Source organism: Mytilus californianus, unplaced genomic scaffold, assembly GCF_021869535.1.
Source record: "Mytilus californianus isolate M0D057914Y unplaced genomic scaffold, xbMytCali1.0.p SCAF_5, whole genome shotgun sequence".
Classification (NCBI taxonomy): Eukaryota; Metazoa; Mollusca; class Bivalvia; order Mytilida; family Mytilidae; genus Mytilus; species Mytilus californianus.
In genome coordinates, this window is record NW_026262701.1 from 101,374,050 (window position 1) to 101,384,930 (window position 10,881).

The window sequence follows — 10,881 nt, forward strand, 5'->3', positions numbered from 1 at the left end:
ATGCTTTTCTTGCATTCATTCAAGATTCTGCAATGAGCTTGACATAGCCTTATGAAATCTACTCTTAATATTTTCAAATAAAACCTAATTTGTATAATAGCAGATTGAGTATTACAGCTGCTAGCATGTGTTGATACTGTATTGTTTAGAATTTCTTTTCTTATACCGATAAGCATGGCATCTATAATACCGATATCATAGGGTTGAACGCTTTTTTCGAACCAGGATTCCATGTAATCTTTTCTTTGAACCTTTTATCATTTTATTAATCAAGATAAAATGGTAAATTGATAAGAAACAAAAGAAAGTAGTGTTATCCCGTCATAACTTAATGTCCATATGTTGTCAGAAATAACGTTCGTGGTTGCCTTGAGTTGTATCTTAACTTTTTCCTTCAAATAATTTGTCAGGGGATAAATGTTTATTGTTATCTTGCTATTTCGTTCACGTACAGTTATACCCTCATTCCATTTCCTCTATGCATATTTCATTATGTATATGTTTTATTTGAAGAGTTTACAGGAATTTCAAAAACAAGTTTCCTGTTCACAATTATAAAACAAACGTTCTGTTGCCAAATATCTTATTATGCTCCCCAATTTTTTTTCGGGATCTCATAGTATTCGCTTTGTACGTCGGTCAAAAAGAAATGCTTTCCAAATGGCAACTTGAGTTTGTATCGCTTCATTTTAATGAAATAATACATATATGGAAGATATAGGGAATAGGAAGAGGTCTATTGAATTTTGTTTTTCAGTAAGTAAAAGTCAAAGGTAATTTTTACTAAATATATATTTAAAACACTGAGTTTGTGAGTTCGAGCCCCGTATGTGGCATGTGCGTTCGACTCCAATCTTTATTGACTAGGATTGCCAGTTTTCCTTTTGGTAGTTATCTCCGGGCACTACCGCTTCTTCCATAAAAACAAATTGGCAAAAAGAAATGCCATCCGGATGGTAACTTGAGTTTCATTTGCTAAATTTGTATCAGCTTTATACAAAATTAAAATATAGAGAATTGGAAGAAGAAGAAGCCGATATATAGTCGTGTCAATATTTCAAAATTCAAATCATTGTAACTCAAATACTGTTTTAAGGGAAAATAGTTTTCGGTCGGTAACCTTAGTTTCCGTTAAAGGTAACTGTCATAGAATAAAGCAAAATTCAAAACGGAAAGTCCTTTATCATCTGGCAATCTGGCAAACATTCGTTTGATGTGTTTAAGCTTTTGATTTTCCCATTGGATAAAAGACTTTCCGTTTTGAATTTTCATTGAGTTCGGTATTTTTGATTTTTTACTTTTTCATGCGCGAATCCATACGAGTTAAAAATGTAACGATTTTGTTATGGTTTATATAGGTCCCTCCAGACATTAAGTTATACATCTCTTCTTTCTAGTCTACATATAATACTGTCATATACCTACTATCAACAACATTCATGAATAAGAAATGTTATGAAACACCAACCACAAAATATGGAGAAATAAAGTACAAAAGCCGTTTATGTTACTAATTTTTTTTTAATACAGATGTTGCGTCACTATGGTGATGTTCAGTACAGTGAGTTACATGTATATCCATTTGTGTAGGATTACAACAATAAAAAAATAATGGCAAAGGGTGTTTACTTATTCTTAGACAAACTTATGTAAAACAATAAATATAAAATATCATATAAAAGAAGAAAACATTCAGTATTTTCTATCTTATTGTAGACAGCATTAGCCTGCTTACTAGTGAATTTTATTTTAAACACTTTTTTTCTAAAGTAAGTGTATACCAATAAAAGATCAGTGACTTTTTTTTATTCAGCAGAATAGACATGACCAACAAGCTTCAACAAGCTGCCAAAAGATTAATTATGTATGAGAAGAATTCTCAGTTTTCAAAAGACAGCGCTCTCACAAATACCTTCTCAGAAACTGAAGATACAGATTCGGACAAATCACCAAGGTAAACAAATCATATATAATTCAATAAATCAACTTAAAAATACAAAGTTGAACAGTTGGGTATGCGTTCGGTGTTTAATAGATAAATACCTATGGGGCTATGGTAAACACAAATCTTAACGGTCCAATCGATGTGTGTTTAGTATTAAATGGCTTATAAATAGGGAACTTTACGGGATTACCAAATTTTAACCAAAATGAAAAATAAAAAATGACAACAAAATGGCCAATCGTTCAATACTCATGAAGTAATAGGATCAGACGATACGCGGGTTTCACGAGAAAATAATACCTCCCTATATCAATTAATTTTTTTGTTAATTATTGAAATCAATGTTTTTCAAACACAGAGAAAACAAATATAGTAGATTTCAGTCTAAGCACACTTACATCATGTGTACAAGTATTTACACTCTTCGTCACGTCAAAACTATGTTTCCTGGGTTTCCCCTGTTTTCATAGAGCAATATAAAAGAAGTGTAAATAGAAGTACATAAATCAATACACAATAATGGCAGGAACAATAAAGAATATTGGTGGTTACGATTTATCATTATGAAATGACTTTGCATAAAAACTTTTTAAAAAAGACTTAACTCTTAATTTTTCAAAGAATAACATCCACCACTACGACCGTTACGATTTAATCATTATGAAATGACATTGCATAACACTGTTTTTAAAAAGACTGAACTCTTGATTTTTCAGAGAATTACATCCACCACTACGACCAAGAACCAGTAATTTTTCACTACATCCTAAACTGTACCCATTAGAGCAGGTGTCAGAAGAAGGTGATAGTCACACACCCGAATCTGCAACTATAAATGACGATACTAACACACAGTCCTTGTTTACTGAAGACATTGAAATGAAGGAATTTGTCGTTTAAAAGTCATCAATAAATTAATGAGTGAATTTTACCGTATACAAGTAGGATCAGTTCTAACCTCTCCGTAGAATTATTAGAAGGATTTGTCATAGAACTGCTCTTAACTGTTAGAGAACAGTTAACCGTTAGAAAACAGTTAAACATAGGGTAGTACAGTCAGAATTTGATCTAGGTTAGGACTATCATAATCTAAAAATGGGTAGACCTGTCAGAAGTTGTTTTTAGGATGATGTTTTTTTTTTAATTTCGGCATTGTGTTTGGTGTAGTTTCTTCATGATGCAGCACCCACTATACGTCGAAACATTATAACGGAAATCCTGCATCAGAGTCATACCATTATGGGAATTTATGTTTTGAGTATTTCATATTTTGATAAAAAACAAACAATGTTGAAGTTTCATCATGCTGTCATATCGGCTCTAAACCAAATTATCTTTAACTTGAATATTTACAATCACCAATCAACAGTGATGGCAAAACCATCTATTGGACCTAGTATATTGTAGATAGATCATATTTTGATTTATTCAGTAACCAAAACTTCATGATAACATTACATTTATTTCAAAAACATCTGCTTTGAACCAGAAATTCTACATTAATTTGGCGTCAATTCGTCTTGGTCTATTTTTTGTACATTTTATTTTTATATGTTATGTGGGAAAGTTACTTCAGGATACCACAGTTCTTCCAACCAAGCTATCTTAAATTTGAAACTTCATTGAAATATTAACAAATGTTACAGAACGATTGAATGGATGTCACATCATCTTCTAGTCACTTTTTAATCTATATCTGGTGAAGTTACATTGACAATGTGATATCATAATAGCGTTTGCTGAAACTTACATCATAGCGGGGCGATCGAACGTACAAGTCATATACAATAAGTATTCGTCACCTACAATGTTTTTGTTATATATTTCATATAATTACATATTTTTTTAATAGCCTTAATGATTGAATTCTAATGAACCATATGCTGAAAGATACAGAATTGTCTAAAGTATAATTCTGTATTTGGTCATAATTTTGTCATTAGATTTTGTTTTCCCCTGATATAAAGATGCATACTTTTTTTTTACAATTTAATTTGGTTGAATATTATTAATCATTCCCGGACAGGAAATAATACTCGAGTGTATATCATCAGAAAATGAGAACAATAAGCAACAAAAATATAACCAAACAGCTTTAACAAAAAAAAGTTTTATATGAAATATATAACAAAACATTTTAGGTAATGATTAATCCGCTCTTGTGTTTGGTTATGGATTTTCAAATAATTTGGCCTCGTCCATCACTGAAGAGACATTAATTGTTTACATGCATGCGCATCTGTTGTAGTGAAATTGGTAGCTTTAATGCTCTTACTTTTTGTATAACACTGTAGAGGAGCAATTAGTTGTGTTTAACATAGACAAAGCACAATTAAACATTCCTTTTTTAATACAAACATATCGTCATCTCGTAGTATCGTTTCTTTCAAATTAGTATAAATATTTTGATTATGTTGTAAAATAAAAGATTTTATATTTTGTCGAGTTTTATACATTTTTAATGTAATTTGTGACTTATTAAAATCACTTTGCCAAAGTACTGAACGTTTACAAAATTATTAAATTATTTAAATGTATAACTGAGTCAAGCCTTGTATATATTTCTGTTCTGTAACCAAAAAGGTGGTGCTATTTCAACCATTTATATATGCAGTACAACACATTCCGTTTCACATATATCTCATTAATCGATTATATTACCATAGTGCCCGATAATTTTTACAATTTATATATCAAAATAATTGGTGAAATCTAATAGAAATACTTTTAATCGGAATGAATCGCCATTTAGAAATTGATGTTTATACAATACTGAATAAAACAAAATGCACAACCACAGAGAATTTCTTTTAAAATACCTATGTCTTGAATTAAAGAATGGATCAACCAGTAGCCAATTTTTGTACATGAAACATATCTCTTCATGAAATATGAAGACTTTTTGATTTTCAAATTTATAATTCTCATAACTTTCAACCCACAAAATTGATTTTTCTTTAAATTGAAAACTTGGAAGTACATTGGAATTTCTTAAAAGATTGAAGGAAGAGTACCGGTACTTTTTCCAATCACATTTCTACATAAAAATACATTTGAAAGATGTCTAATATATGTTATTTAAATTACCTATATTATGTGGAAAACTCTGGTGCCGCTTTAAAAATTGTTTTTTTTCTGCAAGCTTTAAGTGAATTTCAATTTTCGCAATTTTTACAAAAATATACATTAAAGTCGTGAAAATGAGAGAGAGAAATCTAAAGCAGTCCATGTAACCCTTTCCTTGTGTTGCTATGTGTACTAAAAAAAATGGAAAGAAGAGGAAAAGTGCTGACATGCTCGTCAGTCAGACTTGTGATATTTGTCACTGTGTCGACCTTCCAGCAAATAATCATTTTGTATTTTCGAATGGTCAGTAAACTTTCATACATTTTTAATCATGAACCTTATTATGTTTTAACGTTACATTATAATTATTTTTTTTTTAATTTGATCAATCCTTAATTGTTTAAACATTGAATTGATTATTGGTAATGCAGAAATATCGTAATTGAATGTTGCGAAAATATGAAAATGTTATTTTGATGCATATTCATCTTGTTCATGTTTCTTAACAATGATATGTTGATTAAACTATTGTTTTTTATATTATGAGTTCTTATTTTATCTTAAATTCTAATTCTGAAAACTGTTATTATTAGCTCTACTTCGAACTAATTCCATGATAACAAAAAAAGTTAGAAATAAAAAAAAATATCCAAAATACATTGCACAGTAAACTAGCACGAATAAAACCAATCCAAACAATGTTTGTTCTAAAAGAAAATGTTTCTGAACTTGATCATTTCATTTCGAATATATACCAACCAAGAGAAAACAAATGAAAACAACACGTTAAACAATTTCATTCGTCCGAAGCGATTTTCTGGAAAGGATCTTGAAAAAATCGTATTCTTGAAAGAATCGTATTGATTCGAAACGGAAAGTGACCGAGTAACTCAATAGGGTAAGCTTATCCTGACCGAGTAACTCAAAAGGGTGAGCGTATCTTGACCGAGTAACTCAAAAGGGTAAGCTTATCCATTTCCATTTTACTACTAAAAAAATGGGGTATGACGAACGAAAAACCAAAATCGTCGCGTGTAGACTTTTAATATATAGTAGTTTATCATTGTTCAAACATTGCGATGTGGTGGACAAGATATATATACTGAAAAAAGTACAATTAGTTAATGTTACAGCTTATGTTTACGACAGGAATATAAATGATTGAAATTATATTGATATTCTAAGAAGTGAATAATGAAACAATAGTTTTTGTTTATTTCTGGAAATCCAAAGAAATATGCTTTGAATAGTCTTTATAGCATATCTGTGAATGCCTCCTAAAGGTGATTGCCACGAAGAAGTCGGTGAAATTTCGCTGAATTTTTCTCACGTTAATTCAATAATCACTTATTCCTTTAAAAAGAGGCGGAAGATACCAAAAAGACCATCAACTATAAAGTTTAAGTGAGACCGACAAAATTGTGTCCAAAAAACAAAACACGACGAACATACATACAACAGCCTACAAAGCACTATACAAAAAACAAAATAAAGACTGAACAACACGAACCCTACCAAAAACCGGGGTGGTCTCATGAGCATCGGAAGGATAGGCAGATCCTGCTCCACATGTGTCACAAGTCAGGTGGCTTATGGTAAGAACAAATTCGGTATTCAGTTTTATTTGGTGACATCACTATTGAGGAAATGAAAGCCGGAGAATGGTTACGACAATTGGACATATATGTGGTCATCTTTGACACCGATATTCCATAACGGTCAACCAACTCATAATGGCGCACGTAAAACTTTCGAAGTGTAAGCGAAAAATTCTGAATCTGGATAGATGGATACCAAAGTCAAGCATGGTTTTTTTTTTTCATTCATTTATAATACACATTGATTCCAGCTCTGTTAGCTTTCGTAGCACAATGGTACGTATGCGCAGAAAATGAAATTGTTGACGTCAAATACCGTAGAAATATTTTCCATTTGTGACACGTCGTGAAGGACTTATAAGCACATTGTTCATCACATCTTTGTGTATGTTTCTTACAAAGAATTGTCGCCATTTGCAAAAATGTATCAACTGGGTTTGAAAGACATGTTCTATAACAACTTCCGTACCAATTTAAAAGACTTCCGTTTTGCAGATTTGCAAGCAATATTCAAACTAGGCTTTTCATGCGTATATTGTTTGATATTACTGAATTGTAATGGGTTTACGTTGATTTGGTTTATCATTTGGCAATATAGTACAAATCAAACATTAATTTATTTTTGAAGTACATTAAATAAAATATGTTGCAATTCGCTTATGTAAGCTGATCAAATGTATCTACGATGAGTTTATTGTCAACAATTGTCAACGATTTACATTTGGACGCATGATGTAAATGTGTTGTAGAAGCAAAGACAACTTGAAGTGCTAAAACCTGCTTTTCATTTTGACAACAGACACGACACAGAAAATACCTATATAACGGATCATAATGTGGTTTATATGTTGTTAAAAATGTGCAATCACGAAAGATTAACAGTTCAGATTCAGAGTTATGTTGTTTCATACAAATCAGTTAAATGTAACTTAAATATTAGAAAATATCTCCTTAAAGGGGAACTAGCTGTCAAATTCATGTATTCGATTTGACTCAAATTCTCATATTTGATTTATAATATACTAAAGTATATTCAAATTACAAAAAGTCTAAACTAAACAATTAACAATGCACGGACTCGATAATATGCATCAGCATTTCGTGTGTATTTTTGTCCAGACGCCATCTAATTAACCATCGAGTTGACCTCCGTAGACTGCCGACGGTCATATAACCATACAAACATAAATATGAATATAATAGATAGCGGCTACGTGCAATTGAATTTTTCTAGGCCTGTTTGGTTTCATATTGTGTTAAAAAGCGTGTTAATCATCGTTTTTGCCTGTATAAGAATGATTTTTTGTGGATCGAATCAGTCAACCATATAGTTCATCCTTGTTTCACTTTCAATGTTGACATCCTTTTCCCTTTAATACCTGAATACATGCGTAACCCATCTCCAGCTAAGGGGTTGAATTGAAGGTCACATGAATACGAAATCAATGAGGTCGAATTATTTACTTGCAAGTGAATAATTCATCAACGATGTTTCTTAGCTTATTTTGACAAAATTGAACCAAACTGGCTGCTAAAAGCAAATCATTAAATCATTATTTCACTTTCATTAATGATTGAACAAAAACAAATCATATTTTATTTTTTTTTATATCTCGTAGATAATGCCCCTTTAAGCTCATTTCACTTACAGGGAAAAATCAGATGGTTGATGAAACATAGTGAAAATTGATAAGCAGAGCCTGAATAATAAAGTTAAAAGAAATGAGGAAGAAAAACTGAAATCGACTCTACAAACGTTTTACGGACTCCATCACGAATTTGTTGACGATGCGATATGCATACGTCTCAACTCACTAGCATCATGTATCTTTAGAAACAAGAATAGTTATGCTATCTGTAATTTTACGTCCTATCCCCAAATGTGACATTTTGACTGTGTGTGGATGCGAATGGGGATGATAAATGCATGGCAGGAGACCCTTACCTGTCGACGCACCTGATTTCGCTTTTTTTTTTTGGAGTTCATGATATTCCACCTGTTTTTCATTATTACCTTGATTTGTCTTCCTAATTAATTTATGACATTTGAACATCGGAAAAATACTGTTTCCTTTATTCAAAAACTATTTCCTGAAATGTAAATAAATCAATATTGCTGTTGAAGCAGATTGATACCATACTTACAATTTTGCATATTTTGGAAAAAATTTCATCGAAAACCACAATTAATGAATTTGTACTTTGAAGACCATTCATAGCTTTGCATCTGATAAAAGTCTTGTTTTTGATTGGAATGCGCTTTGAAATTCTATGGTTATCATCAAATTTTTTTTTTGTATGAAAACATCAGTTGGTCTCAGTCTCGTGTTTGTTTTCAACCATTGAAATAAGATTATTCAAAGAAAAATATATTAATCCATATTTCTATAGATCAACTTTATTTACATCAAAGTTGTTGGTTCAGGTCCTCTCCTTTATGTCAGGATTATTCAATGGCAACCTCCGTCAAATCAATATGACTACCCGTTCCTCGAATCTGATGACATATTACTTTAGTATTTTTTCACCGATTTCCATTTCTGGGTATTCGAATAATTATCTCCAGGGGAAAATATTCAATAAAGTGTCTAAGGAGTTAGAGAAACCAAAAAAGTAGTAATTTATGATATAAATGATATTAAATAAGTCATTGAATTCTTTTTTGATGTATTTTCATAACAAAGTCTAATGAACTAATTAACCGGGAAAACGGCAAAATAACCAGATACCTTAGTTATAGAAATCTATTTTATAACACAACAAGTCATCAGTTCTTTCCTTTACGTATATAATTTGTGAAAAGTATTGTTCAACTTCTTTGGATCTTTGTATTAATAGATTATTATAAGAGAGCGAAAAGGACGATATTGACGGGTATTATACTGATAATTAGATATTACAATCGCTGTCTCTCCATTGAAGTGAATTCATACACTAATGAGCAAACTAAATATAGTTATATAAATAAGGAGATGTGGTATAATTGCCAATGAGACAACTATCCACCAAAGTTCAAATGAAGTGTATGTAAGCAATTATAGGCAACCCTTCAACAATAAAAAAAACCCATACCGTATAGTCCGCTATAAAAGTTCTTTCCTTCGTGATATTTTCATTTTGTTTGATTATTGCTGAAGGAAAACCCAACTTAATACAGCTTTAAAAGTGTTTTTTTTTTACAATGAAATGTAAATGCTACCCAACACAATGTTGGAAGGCTTTTGTTAATTTGGGAGTATTTATTGGCCTGTGAATCAGGAACACAATCTGAAATACGTACCTTAGATTAATCATTCTAGATAAATATTATGTTAGATACAGAATTATAGAATTCTTTTTCTAAAAGAGGGGCGAAAGATACCAGAGGGACATTCAAACTCATAAATCGAAAATAAACTGACAACGCCATGGCTAAAAAAGAAAAAGACAAACAGACAAACAATAGTACACAAAACACAACATAGAAAACTTTAGACTAAGCAATACGAACCCCACCAAAAACTGGGGGTGATCTCAGGTGTTCCATAAGGGTAAGCAGATCCTGCTCCACATGTGGCACCCGTCGTGTTGCTCATGTTAGTACAAACCCGGTAAATAGTCTAATTCCGTAGGTCACATTCGTGAAAAGGGGACGGGATTGTAGTCACGACATTAGGAACATATTCGCTATCATCTGTGAAACGGTTATTCCATAACGGTCAACCAACTTGTGATGGCGTCCGTAAAATTTACGAAGGGATGATTTCAACTTCACCATTTGGAACTCTTGGTTTAATAGCTTCCTTGTGAGCAGCAACCCTCTATCAAGGAAATCATGATAGGAAATACAAGCCCTGGAATATCGTATCAATTGGGAGATATATACTCCGTATGCAGGCACTGCGGGAATGTTGCCACATAGAAATGGAAAGTTCACAGTTGGGAAGCTGAAATCATCTCTTTTGTCGTAAAGTTTTGTTTTCAACCGATCCTCATTGTCAATTTCTAGATGTAAGTCAAGATATGAGGCAGACTTAACTGTATCTGTTGTATCCTTTATCTCTAGGTCGATGGGATAGATGCGTTCAACATAGTCACCAAATTTTGAATTATTTAGTGAAAGAACATCATCTATATAGCGGAAAGTAAAGTTAAAGTAAAGTTTTCTAGTTGTTTTGGAAGTTGTTACTATTGACTTCTCTCGGAAATTTTAATTTTATACACTAATTAAACCACTTCTGCGCGGACATGATATTTTATTTAACAATCGCGTTTTATGTTCATTTACTGTTA